Consider the following 13,883-nt stretch of genomic DNA (forward strand, 5'->3'; position numbering starts at 1 on the left):
CTCACTCCTTGATTTGATTGTGTGCAATAAAATTTCCTTCAGTTACGAGTAAGCAGGTGTGTCGTCTACTTCTCTCCTGGTTCGTGTCTATACTGCGTGGCGCTTAGAGATGCGAAGCCCCGAAAAAAAAAAACCCCGGAAATTTTGGGGAAAAAACAGTTCTTTTCGGGTTTTTTCCACGTCTCCGGAAAAATAGCCCAAAATTACAGGCGGCAAAATACAAAAATGTAAATTTTCGTGCCTTTGATGCGTTCCAACCCGCCAACAGTGCCTTATGTGCCTCTAATCGGCCAACAACCACCGACTTGGAGCTTCGTCTGGCCGCTCCAAGCGATCGTCATCGCGTTCATATAATGTCGGAGTGGACGGGTTGTTCTAATTACCTATCGCTGAGTAGACAGCAGTCTCATGGGATGCTCTGCTCTGCATTTATGCCTAGAGGATGAACACCTAAAGCTTCTAGCTCATTGTATGCTGTGGTTTGGCCGGCAATGCTTCGACTCAGCAGTAACCACGTTTGTTTCCATTTTTTCCAATTTTTCAACAAAAAAAACAACAACAAGAAAAAACGTTCTTTTTGGAGCGATTCAAAATTTCCGGAAATTTTGCATCTCTAGTTGCGCTATATTTTCATAATGTCTGTCTACCAACTACCCCGCCATTGTACGCTTGCCTAGTCAGAAACACACAACACGCAAGGGCCGAAGGCTTATTGAGAGCCACTGTCTTCCTAGACGTCAAGAAAGCGTACGACCGTGTCCTCCTTAGCGCAATCATGACGAGGCTTTCAGAAGCGGAACTCGGGGGAGCTGCCCCTGGTCATGGATCAAAGAGTTTTTGGCTGATCGCTCCATGTTTGTGCGCACTGCTGACGGGGATACTGCGACGTTCGGCTGTATCGTGGTGTTCCAAAAGGAAGCGTCCTCAGGCTCTTCTTATTCGACATCATTGTGGCTTCTCTTCCAGCGCAGCTTCCTGATCAAACTCACGTTACACTATATGCTGATGACATCTGTATCTGGACATCATCCGTTCGGCGTGCCGCGATCCATCGTTGACTACAAGGTTCGTTAGACATCATTTCAAGATACCTCCTTCACCGCGGCTTGGTTATCTCACCTAGCAAGACTGTAGCCATGGGATTCTCACAAACATCGCTTCATCGCTCTTCAGTGATGACTGACCCCTGACCATTGTCACGACCTGTCGGTATATGGGCATTACATCTGATCTGGGCCTCACGTGGTCCCACCATGTGAAGCCGCTTGCTAGCAAGACAAACAGTTTGGTAAATGCACTCAGCTGTATTGCTGGTGCGTCCTGGGGCCCATTACGCTCTGACCTCTATCGTGTCTATGAGGCCCTCTTGGACACGGTGACCCTCATTACCCATTCTACATGCTCTCAGTCGAACCCAAGAACAGGGTACTACTCAACATCCAGGCACGCAGCATCCGCGTCTGTTTGGGAGTCCGCAGGACAACGGAGACGTACTCTGTCTTCGCAGAGGCGTAAGATACGTCTGTTCACATTCTGCGCGACGGGGATACCCTTCACGCTTATACACGCTACATTACACGGCACCCGCTCCACTATCTTTCTCGCATTGATGAGGACTGCCCGGCGTCTGTTGTTGGCAGCGCCATTGCTCTTCTGAAAGGGAGCATTCCCTCTCCCGCGTCTATAACGCCATCCTATGCACTGGCGACGCGGACACTTGGAAGACCCCATATATGCTCTACCATCCCTGGTGTCCAACGAAAAGGTGTCCGCGGTGTCGGACCAGGGTGTCGAACCGAAACGTTTTTCGTTCCGGTTTTCGTTCCGGTTCTATCATAAACGGTCCGGTACCGGTTCTGCTCTGAAGCAAAAAAATAACGGTTCATACCGGTTTTAACCGGTTCCGCTTCTGGTGGGCATATTTATTCCCAGAAAAAATCTTGCAAACTGTAAAACCGTTTATTCCGCATACATGGTATTTAATATGAATAAGCAGCTGTGAAATTGGTAGTTCCTGGCTCCTGTAGGTCTGCTCAAATAGGCTTTCTCCTTTCTTGAAGCGCATCAAACAGACGGACTTGTTTGTCGTGATGTCATACGTAAAGTACTTTCTTGCTGGATTGGTGCGATCGTGTCCCATCCGAATGTCTGTTGCTGCTTCCGAGCCAGCAGGCACCACCGCACGAGTACGACGCACATCGAGGAACACCTTCACTCACAACCGCGCTCGACGGCTCCGTTTTCTTGTCCTCGTGTCCTGTCCACAAAAGAGGCATCGCTTCGAACGCGCTTTCACTCGTGGATACATACATCTATTCAACTTCGCTGCTCTCAAACAAGGGACGCGTTGCGCGACATTACCGATAGATAATCTGTTATGCAGCCCCCTTGGGGGCTGTTTAGTTGAGGAGGGTTTGGGCGGATGAAATCAAAATGAACACTACGGCACATCGGTAGAGAGCCACAACTGGTCACATGTACCTGTAAGCCTTTGTGCGCGAACGATAAAACGTTACAAAGGAAGCCTGAGGGTCATGGTATACCGGCATACATTCCATCGTAACTGTAACCTTCGTAAAGTATCCATGACATGACTTAAGAGCACACGACCTCAGTTTCATTCACCTATTCGTAGTCCAAACCAGCGAAGTTTTTTCTTGGACCGGAAACCGTTAAATATTTTTTTCGGTTTCCCTCCTGGGCGAGAAAATCGTACATAGGTTTCGATTCCCTTCCGGTTCGCACCAAAATAGCGTTTTTTTTTTGTTTTCGGTTCTGGTTTTCGGTTCACTCCGACACCCTGAGCCCAACAGACGCGACGTTTGCTATAACTGCAACAGAATGGGGCACTACGCGTCCAATTGCACAAACCGCGTGGTATTTTCGTACGTAAGCAAAAGTGCCGAGAACACAGGGCATGTTTGCTAATGGTAAAGCGTGTAAAGTCTTGCGCGATTCTGCTGCCACTATGGATGTAGTCCACCCGTCTTACGTTACTAAGGACGACTTTACGGGACACTTTGCGTGTAGATAAAACAGGTTGTGGAATAGCACAGCGTGTGCCTTCCATTACCGAGGATCACTATTGAAGGGCCTTTAGGAGCTCTGGTGACCGAAGCAGCAGTATCAAGGAATCAGCCGTTAGCGTACCCTTACTTCTTCTCAAACAAGTCAGATCAGTTGCTGAGGGACCGAGGGCAGTCTTTCTCGGATGAAGTAGTTCTCGCGTTGACACGTTCAATGGCTGGGAGCTGGCTGCTAAAATGGAGTACGACGCGAAGCCGGTACCTCGTCAGAGGCTGACGACGCAGAGCACCATTGGAATTACGGACATGGTAAGATCCGAAAGTGCCGACTATGGAAATAGTGCAAGAGATTATCGTGTGACTTCGACGTTTTCCTAAAACTCGCTATTGGCTTCGCCCACCTGTCCGCGAAGTGGCTCACGCATAGCGCGATGTTCTCTTGCAGCACACCCTCTTGCTGAGAAGCGAACTTTTTCCACACCTCTAATATGTGCGGATCGCGAGAAAACCGGAGAATGGTAATCTTGTTATTCTGCTTACGAGGTACATTGCAGCTATACAAAAACACTTTTTCGCTGTCGACCCATATTTGATTTGCCCCATGGCGTCACACACCCGAGCGAGGCGAAAACAGCAGCAGGTGATCCCTCTCTTGATTATCTCCTTTTATTTGGGAGCGCAATAACTTAGGCTGCTGAAGACCAACGAAAAAGCAAACGATAACGTTGCACTCGATAATCGACATTAGAGACAAAGACGTACACACACATACGTATGAGGCAAGCCTCCGGAAACAGTAACCATTATTTGTTTGTACCGTTTTTCCGTATGCCATCACCCACACGCGAAGATAAGAAACATGCGGTCACGTGCTTAGCAGCATTCCGATATCTTTCGCTAGCAGGGACAATCTGCTAGGCTGACATGAAGGGGGGGGGGCAGGAAATGTCACGTGGTTTCGTTACAAATAACTGCGGGTGCCAGTAAACAGTCAGTACGCAGACCGGCGTACTGCTAATCAAAATCTGTACACTATAAAAATAGTCGCGCATATACACACACGAGTCATGTTGGACTAGTTCAACGAGAATACGCATGTTGCGCGGCGAGCTCAGACGCTCGTTTCGTGATCAGCCCTGCGGCTCAAAGCACGTCCCCGTGGACACTTCCGTCGCCAAGCGTCACCGCCTCTGTCCCAGGGATCAAGGACAACAAAAGGAGGTACCCCGACCTCGTACAACAGCAACAGACTATGGATTTCATCGGCACTGCATATGACAGGTTCTGCACTGTCTTCACGGATGGCTCCTCAACGAAAACTTTGTCATCCTCATCTTTTGTGATACCCTCGGTACCGCTCACCCGGGCCTGTCGGTTGTCCCATCGCACCTCTTCTACCTCAGCCGAGCTGTACAGAATCCTTCTGTTTTTACAATATGCGACCCACGGCGATGGGTAGTCTGTACGGACTCCAAGTCAACTCTTTGATGCCTGAAAACCGTAGCTCTCCGCGGCTCACTGGCCACACTTGTGATAAATATTCTGCGCCTACTGAAGTCCATGACCAACTGCCCACGACCACACCATCGCTTTTCAATGGATTCCGGGTCATTCGGAATCTTTGGCAACCACGTTGCCGACGCTGCGGCAGCGGCCACTCACCACCAGCGCAAGTGCGTCCCGATTGTACTCCCAAGGGGGGGATAGACGGTCCCTTCTTCGTGACTGGGCTGCCTCCTTGTCCGTCGAACCATGGCGTCGGGATGTCCCTGTCAGTACGATACTGGGAATGGTGAACCCAGCATTCTCCTGCCGCTTCCCGTCCTCTTCTGTCACCCCGCGTCATTAAGTCCCTCCTACATCGCTTACGGCTGAATGTTGCCTTTACGCCGTACTACCGTTACAAGATAGGATGTGCCAGTAGCCCCCTGTGCCCGGAGTGTGATGTGCCAGCGACCGCGGACCATGTGATCATCGCATGTGCCACTTACAGGAGGGAGCGTCACTTGTTGGCAAACGACTTTGCGCGGATTGACAGCCGACCCCTTGACCTCAGACTCATTTTGGGCCATGCGACAAACGAAAGCAGATGTCCGTCTTGGGACCCTTTGTCAAATTCCTGGAAACTACCGGCCTGATCGACTCCCTCTAAGATCTCGTCAGCGTCGTCAGCATCATCCTCATCACCATCCTCAAATTTTTCCCTAATAGCAATGGGGTAGCATTCTGCTCAATGAGCGGAAGTCATCCCCATATAATCGTCATCATGCATCTCTCTCTCTCTCTCTCTCAGGCGCTCGTCTTCAAAACACCGACCTCGCGGTCTGCATGGATTGAATATGGCGATAAGCACTCCAGTCTTCCTAGCCCAATATAGCTCTGGCAAAAGCCGTACTCTTCGCGAGTCGTGCGGCAGCTTCTACGGACGAAAACAAACTGAGGAACGTGAATGATGTTTGTCTTGACAATAAACATCATACGTGCCAATAAACGATTTCAGAAATTGCATGGATGGCCCGCCAGAGAGCGCCGTGTTGGGAATGCCTCAAAGCACCTTGGGATTTAGTCTTCATGAGTCAGACAGAAGAAGAAGAGCGCGAACGGTTTCGGTTTTCCCTCCTTCCTTTGAGCAACAGGCAGGCAAGCACGAATGCAAACCATTTCCCACGACGCATTGCGCGATGCGCGTGACTTGGGCGACGGAGGGCCCCCGTGCGGAACACAAGGGCGATATCCGAAATCGCCTATTACATAGCGTTGCTTGTTCAGCACAGTCCACGGGAAGCAATTCCGTTCTGTCGGATCTCGGCTCCATTGAGGGGGAGATGACGAGAGCGCAATGACGGCAGAAGCGTTTTATATTTTTGTGCTTTTATTGCGTCGCCGCGTTTGCGCTACTTCTGTCGATCTTGCAGCATACCCTCCTGCAAGGAGTACACGTTGCTCTATCATTCTAAAGCCCTCTACGAGTTGGAGGCACTGAGAGACGTAAACGCAAAGCGCCGAGCCTACGGCGATGCTGGCAGCGCCGGGCAAGCGACAGCAGCACGTGACCGGAAGCTTCGTACGCTTTCCGTACTCCTGCGACAGATGGCGCTGCGCGCTGGTACAGCTCCTCAGGGGTGTGCGCCGTGCCGCCGCCACCGGTCAATTTGTGCTCGCCGCCGCCACCGCTTCAGCCGATCGGCGCGCCGCTGTCGGGTAGCGAACTTTTAACTTTTCCGTTTGCATTTCTAGAAAAATACTGGGAGAAATATAAATCCACCATCATGATGTACTTTTTTTTTTTTGTTTCTGTGGACGATCGCTCATTGTTTGTAGCAAACTGTATCTTCGGCCGCAATCATGACGCCCAAAAATGGAAGATCAGCGACCACTTGAAGATCAGTCTGACGTGCCTTCAGAAACACCGAGAAAAATTTGGGGAGATAAAATATGTGTGTGTGTGTCGTCTCCTGCGCATAACCCATGGTTGTCTTGAAAACATGTTCTGAATTGTTTTAGAAATGGATAAGGTAGTTACCTTTCAACGATTATATTTATTAAATAGGACAACTTTTTCGTCATTGTTTTTCGTGTTACGAATACACAGGCAGCGTGTTCGAAAAATAATGTAGTGCTATGATGTGATGTGATAGACGAATAATGTAGTACTTTGATTGAACTGGACGATTTTTGCTGTGAAACGTAACTAGCCTTGTAGATCGGTAATGTTTAATGTCGAAATGAGCACTCCGTATGCTTCGTAGACGTTAGAGTCATTAAATATATCTGAAGTCACTGAAAAGTGATGTTATTTATCAAAATGACTCGAAAAGTGCCATACGTCTGACAGTTTCGGTTTCGCTGCGCCGATTCGTTTAACTTCCAAAATGGTACTGCTCGCACTGAAAATACCCTAATGGTATAGCATATCACTTCGTACTAACCCATGCTCCAGTGGCTTTGCAAAATCCCTGTAAAAAACCGAGAAAGCGGGGGAAAATCTGCGGTTAGGCTTCACTCAGGTGCCTTGGCCAGGAAAATGTCTCCACGGAAAAAAATATTGCTGCTTCCTTCGACAATAAGTGTGGAAGAGTCATAATAGGTGACCTACTGTTACGTAAAACAAACACAGTTCAATAATATGACAAAAGTCTGCCCCACGGGTCGGGTCGTGTCAGTATGAAACTGATGGAGGAACAACTTTACTGCCCGACACCAGTTCCGCCTGGATTCTCGGGATAACGATGAAGCACTAAAATAAAATAAATAAGGAAAAAAAAACACAACAATAGGAATCGTCGCACGCAGATGATCATGTGTCCCGTAAAAAAAAAAAAAAGTTGTAAATTCTAATACTTATTTCACTTATATGATGACGTTAGGTTACCTCGGGTACTGACGTGTTGCATGCTAAGTTTTCGTCAAGTTTGCTAGGTTCAAAGACCGCTGACACTCAAAATGCGAAAGATTCTCCTGTCTGAAAATGGTTGTGTCGTGAACGTACTCCGTTCAGCTAATGCAGTTGTTCAGCAAGAGTGGTGTACCTTCCGTCACAGGTATAATAATTGCATAAAATAGACATTGTTGTTCGCGCTTGAGGAACCTGTCTGGGAAGGGGAAAATATTATCTATCAGTAGATACTTATTGCGGGAATGTACCTTGTGGACATTTGCGTGTGTGCAAAAAAGAGAAAGAAAAAGATACTCGGATGGGTAAGAATGGACCTACATATTCATATTTGGTACCATCGTAACGCGAGAATCATCCTTTATTCCGATGCTTGTTCTGTGGTTCTCTGTTCCGAAGAAAGGGATATGTAAGTAACGAGATCAAACAAAGAAACAGGCCGCGAATAACTATCGATGCAAAATCGCGCGAAAACTAGAGTGATCTTGACGGCTTGACTGCGCGTGCGAGGCTCTGGAAACGGTGAGAGACTAGCGGCGTGCGCTAGAACTGGAGGGGTGGAGGCGAAAAAGATCTGCGTTTTTCGCGGGTTTTTGCCGTTTGGTTTGCGATGTGTTTGCCTGATTCTTTCAGAGAATGGTGTTGATGTTACTTTCTGCTACTTTCTTCGAGTTCAGTGCCACGAGGAATCTTGCTATAGGGCTTGAGAAAGTGATGGTGGTACCTGTCGTTGTCCTTGCTTGCTACGAAGCATTTCATTCATTCATTTGTATTCATTCATTTTCTGCGGCTAGATCATTTGTATTTCTGCGGCCAGTACTTCCAATGAAAAGGAACTGTGAAGAAAAGGAAGATGAACATCGCGGGCACTACCCACTGCGATCGTCATCAGCTAATGTTCTCTGTTGGCAGACATTAAACCTTGCTTCATCCACAACTTACGGACGTCTCTCGCTTCTCTTTTTTACATTGGTGCCGAAACCCGGGACCCCGGTCCACATACGAAGCAAATAGGGCAGGAGCTACAGGGCGTGAGGGCCTCATTACCCGCAATATTATGGAGGCCTTACCGCAACTGGAGGTAATACGTAAGCATCGCCATTCCATACGTTTGAACGTCTCAGGCCTGATCGCGAGCATCGATGCGCTCTTACACGAAAGTTCTGGTGGCAAGTGTCTAGTGGAAAGACTGAAGCTACTGGACCGATGGTACTCCGAACTGCAGCACCTGGATGAGGACATTTTGGCTTTAGTCGACCTAGATGAAATAGACAACGAAATGGCAGACTGCGATGTTTATCTCGAGATGGTCATTTCTGCGAATGTAAGTGCAAGCGATCATCTGGAACGCCGCGGCGTGGTTTTGCCGACGTCAACAACATACAGCTTGAGCGCAAGTCAAGCTGAGCGAAGCAGCCTTCCCCGGTCAAACATTCAACCAATGCCGATGCCCCTCACACCAGGCGCCTCCCGAAATCACGTCCTTGTGTACCAGCACAATACGAAGGCCCCAAGAAGGAATTGCGGAGCCTGGTGTACAGATCTCAACTGATAGCATTGCCGGAGAAAGGCACGTCGTGCTTGATGGCTCGGGCCGGAATTCTGAGAACGCCGGAGCTTCCGAGCTTGGCTTTGTGGTTTCTGTGCACTTTGCTATGCTGGAACCGTAAATTCCGCCTACTTCAAGCTCTGGACCACGAGAGGACCATGGACTAGAAAAGCGCCCGATTCCTTCCCCGGAGATCCCCGCGAAGGGCCCATCTGACCCCAACTACTCTGTACGTGACCCATCAGAAGAGTTCAAGGGTACGGCCATAAGAATCCGTGCCAGTCGCAGACCAGCCGATGGCTTGAGGGTTTGCTGTGCTGCACCTGAGAGAGCCGCACTTGATTGCCTTGTGGACTACTGCGAAGTGTTCTCGCGTACTGCTCTCACAGATTTCAGAGATGAACCTGACAGGTTCTGCGCTGACGTCCCATTGGAGAGCTCGATCGATCCACACGCAAGACGTGTTCGTAAGTGCAGCATAGAGAAACTGCGTGACCGATGGTGTCGCTTGCGGCGTAGTCAGCACCCACACTATCGCTACATTGGAGTCAACTTGACAGATACGGTGGGCACCGACTCTTACGCGCCCCCTTCTTCGTGCTCACCTGTTGCAAGTGCATACGCCACGCTTAGTCGCAGCACAGCACCGCCGTCAGGCTTCTTCATTCACTGCTGTGCCCATACTGGCTGCGCCTGCGATGACGGTCCCAGTGGGCTAATGTGTAAGACGTTTCTCGCTGTGCGAGTAGCTGTGCTCGTCTTCGAGCCGGACTAAGGCGCACCGACTCCGTGCTCCACTCCATTTCAGGACACTGTGAACCTAATCCTCATCTGACCTTACTTCTATGCATCGTCTCTGGCGGGAGAGGAACATCGCGGGCACTACCCACTGCCGTCGTCATCAACTTATATTCTCTGATGGCAGTCATTAAGCCTTGTTTCATCCACCCCTTACGGACGTCTCCCGCTCCTCTTTTGTTATAGGAATATTTCTGTTGGGAATCACGACGAAAGGTAACGGCTACATCTACTCACAGTTAAGAAAGTAATCTTTGTTCACTACAGCTCTTCTGTCACCAAAGAATACGTTTTAGTACGGATAAAATAATGGCATTACTTGAGAACTGATTCGCATGAACTTATTGTCTCAGGAGTATTGTCGTTTCATAGGGATATAATGGTAATTGACGGCTGTTCCTTGCTTTGAGGTATTGTGTGTGAGTGTGTGTGAATCAGTGTATAATGTCACGTGTGAAGATATCATTTTGCGTTATGTAGAACTGTTGTAAAACCTCTTCGAATCAACCCATTACTCACCTGTGCATTACACCATTTATTTTGACCACTTTTTAGAAAACCTTCTGGTTTTAGTTGCATGCAAGATGAACACATGAGTAGTCCGTTTACACCTGGAATTCATACGGGGAGTGTACTGCGTACAGGTTGTTTCAGTAACTCTATGAAAATAAAAAAAGATGAAAGTACGCTAAAGAAAAGCATGCGTTTTTCTGCGTTTCTGTGATTAGCAGATAAGTTTCAATACAGCCAGTATGTTTCAACCAACACGCCCTTTTCGTTTTACCTCTACTATGCGATCAACGACATTTATTCGTAAAGAGCTTTTGCCATCTACTATAAGTAATTTTATCAAATGTTACATTAAATATATTTAAGTGCTTGAATGGAACTACGAAATTTGCAAGGCGATGTAACGTGGTTTGCCAGAAAGAGGAAATTTTTCATGTCAGATTTACCCCATTCCATTACGAAATACATTCACTACGGTATTGAAGATGGCAATACAATGATAGCTACAATGGTAATTTGCCTGTATTCTTAGCGAGTCTTCCTCTCTGCTCGGCAATTTTGTTCAGCGATTACCATTGTATCAGAGTATAATTGGTAATGTATCTTTTAACAGAATGAGATAAATGTGAGATGCGCTTTCGGTCTATGAGAACTTTGCAGACTTCGGAGTACAATTGACGCGATTGAATTAATTGGATAAAATGGATAAAACTAATTCTATGTGGCAAAACTTCCATACTGATGAATATTTTTGCCTGCATATTTCCTCCAGCATTCCTTCTACCTTTGACATGATTACTAAGACATCCTGTAAATTGGCTTTTATACTACCCCCTTTGTTGCGAAATGTTAATCAGCTGCAGCCAACTGTCGTGCTTATATACCAAAGCCGTAATTTGGATAGCCGAAGGAAAAATTTTTCAAACGTGCCGGTTCAGTATCGACGGTATTCACGTTGAAGCTGCGTACTTCCCATCGTGAGAACTCACGTCAACACAAGAACGACGAGCACAACCAAGAGGTCTTGTTTGTGCTTCTTTCTCGTTCCCATACAGTCTCGTATTTTTTTCTTTATTTTTTCTGGGGCTCATAACGGTGTCCTTTTCAGCTTCTTTTCCCTGTAGGTTCTAAACTAGCTATAAGACTTATAAGTGATAGAATGCTTAGAAAGAACCGAATTGGTATCATACACCCAGAAAGATAATAATAATTCAGGACCACTGTGGCGGCGTAAAGCCCAGAATTATTATTCTTTCTGGGTGTATGATGATTGTTTTTGTTGTTGATACCAATTCGGTGCTTTGTAAGCATTATATCACCTACAGGGAAAAGAAACTGAAACGGACACCGTTATGAGACCCACAGATATTTCGGGTATTTTGCAAAAAATGTCATTTTGTCAAAATGGAAAAGCGCGGCGGTGATGATCACGCCGCCGCCGCCGACGACGACGACAAAAACAGCACGGCGCACACCTCTAGTTCCAACTTGCAACATGCATTGCACAACTTTCGGGTGATATCAGTGACGGTGGCTGTTTCGTGGAGAGACGAGGCACCGAGTTTCACGTCGCAATGCGCCTGAACCGGGCGGAACTTGGAATGATATAGGATGCTGAAGTAATAATAAAACGAACCACCTTTTCAAAGCCGTGAAAAATGTAGTTATTTTCAATATAGGAGCTATATACAGGGTGTCTGCTCTAACGTGTCCAGAAATTGTATTTAAAGCGAGCGATAAAAGAGAAACGAGCGCTATTTTTCAGCTACGTCACTAAGAAACAGGTGCTACTAGTGAAGCAGTACCTGTTTCTTACTCAAGTAGCAGAAAAGTACAACTTGCTTTTCTTTTATCGCTCGTCGCTTTAAATATGGAGACGTTAGAGCAAACACCCTGTATAGCTCGTATAGCTATAATGTGACACTCTTTCTGAAGTAACTAATGATAGCCCCGACAGTCCTCACGCGTTCGTTGCGTGGACAACGAAACCTTATTTTATTCACACTTGCCATATCCACAAAATTATAATGTGTAAAAGTAATTAACAAGTGTACGCGAAGTGGGTTTATACGGTACGGCCCGCAGACTTGTACGTAACGGGTAACGAGTAATTGCGTTACTAGTAATCAATTACTTTTTTGGCTAATTTGTAACGTAATCGATTACTTTTGGGGCCCAGTAATTTTTTGAGTAATTCAATTACAATTTTCAGTAATCAATTACCAAGCAATCGATTACTTGGAAACTAAAGAATCCACATTGTTCGGGACGACCCACACACACATATATTGGATGATTCACCGCCGCGAGAAGACAAAAACCAACTGCCCTCTGCACGGAAACCATACGGAAACCACTCTCGCTCCAACCAACTGCCCTCTGCACGGAAACCATACGGAAACCATACTCGCTCTAATGGACTTGGTCCTTAAACTGAACTACTTCGAGTTCAATGGCGAACACTACCTACAAGTACACGGTACAAGTATGGGCACACCTGTTGCACCCACATACGCAAATATCTTCATGGGGTTCTTAGAAAACAAAGTTCTCAGCGCCCTCTCATTGAAACCCACGGTGTACCTTCGATACATCGATGATATACTGATAATATGGGAACACGGGGAACATGAATTTCAAAAGTTCATAGATCTACTGAACACCGCGCATATAGCAACATAAAGTTCACATCACAACAGTCAACTCACTTAATTAACTTCCTCGACACCACAATATCACTAGACAACGGCAACCTCATCACAACCCTGTACAAAAAGCCAACTGACAAACAACAATACCTTCACTTCAAGAGTCACCACCCGCGTCACTGTAAGGTTGGAATTCCTAATGGGCAGAGTGTAAGACTACGCAGAATTTGTTCATACGACACAGATTACGCTGAGAAGCTTGACGAACTCTGCAGTACACTTGCCCAAAGGGACTATCCAGACTCCCTCCTAACCGAATTCCGTCGCAAGGCACTCACACTCGATCGAGACGAGGTTCTGGAAAACCGAAAAAATCCTGACGCGTGCCAAATAAGCTTCATCACAAGATATTCCAACGCACTTCCAAACATCAAAGCCATTCTACAGAAGCACGAGCCCCTCCTCCAAAGCAGTGACCGACTTAGCAATATATTCACAAATCCCATACAGGTGACATACCGACGCGCAAAAAACCTGGCAGACTCCTTGGTCAATGCCAAAATCAGCAAAACAAGCACCCCGTACACGGGAACACGACCCTGCAACCTCCCGCGTTGCAAAACATGCAAGCACGTTCAACACGCTAACTCCATCAAAAGCACTGCGAGCAATTACACCCACCCCGTTAACCACGCATTCACATGCACAAGCTCCAATGTTATATACTGCATTGAATGCGGCAACTGCTCTATGCAATACATTGGTGAAACCGGCCAACAAATGAACAACCGCCTTACCGGACACAGAACCGACACGTCCAACAAACTCCCCAAAGCAGTCGCCGAACACTTTAACGTTCCTGGTCACAATTTTGACAACATTAAACTATATATTCTAGAAACCGGGTTTAGATCCACACGTGACAGACGTGATAGGGAGTCTTATCTCATATACAAGTT

This window comes from Ornithodoros turicata, chromosome 2 (assembly GCF_037126465.1).
Source record: "Ornithodoros turicata isolate Travis chromosome 2, ASM3712646v1, whole genome shotgun sequence".
In the NCBI taxonomy this organism is placed as follows: domain Eukaryota; kingdom Metazoa; phylum Arthropoda; class Arachnida; order Ixodida; family Argasidae; genus Ornithodoros; species Ornithodoros turicata.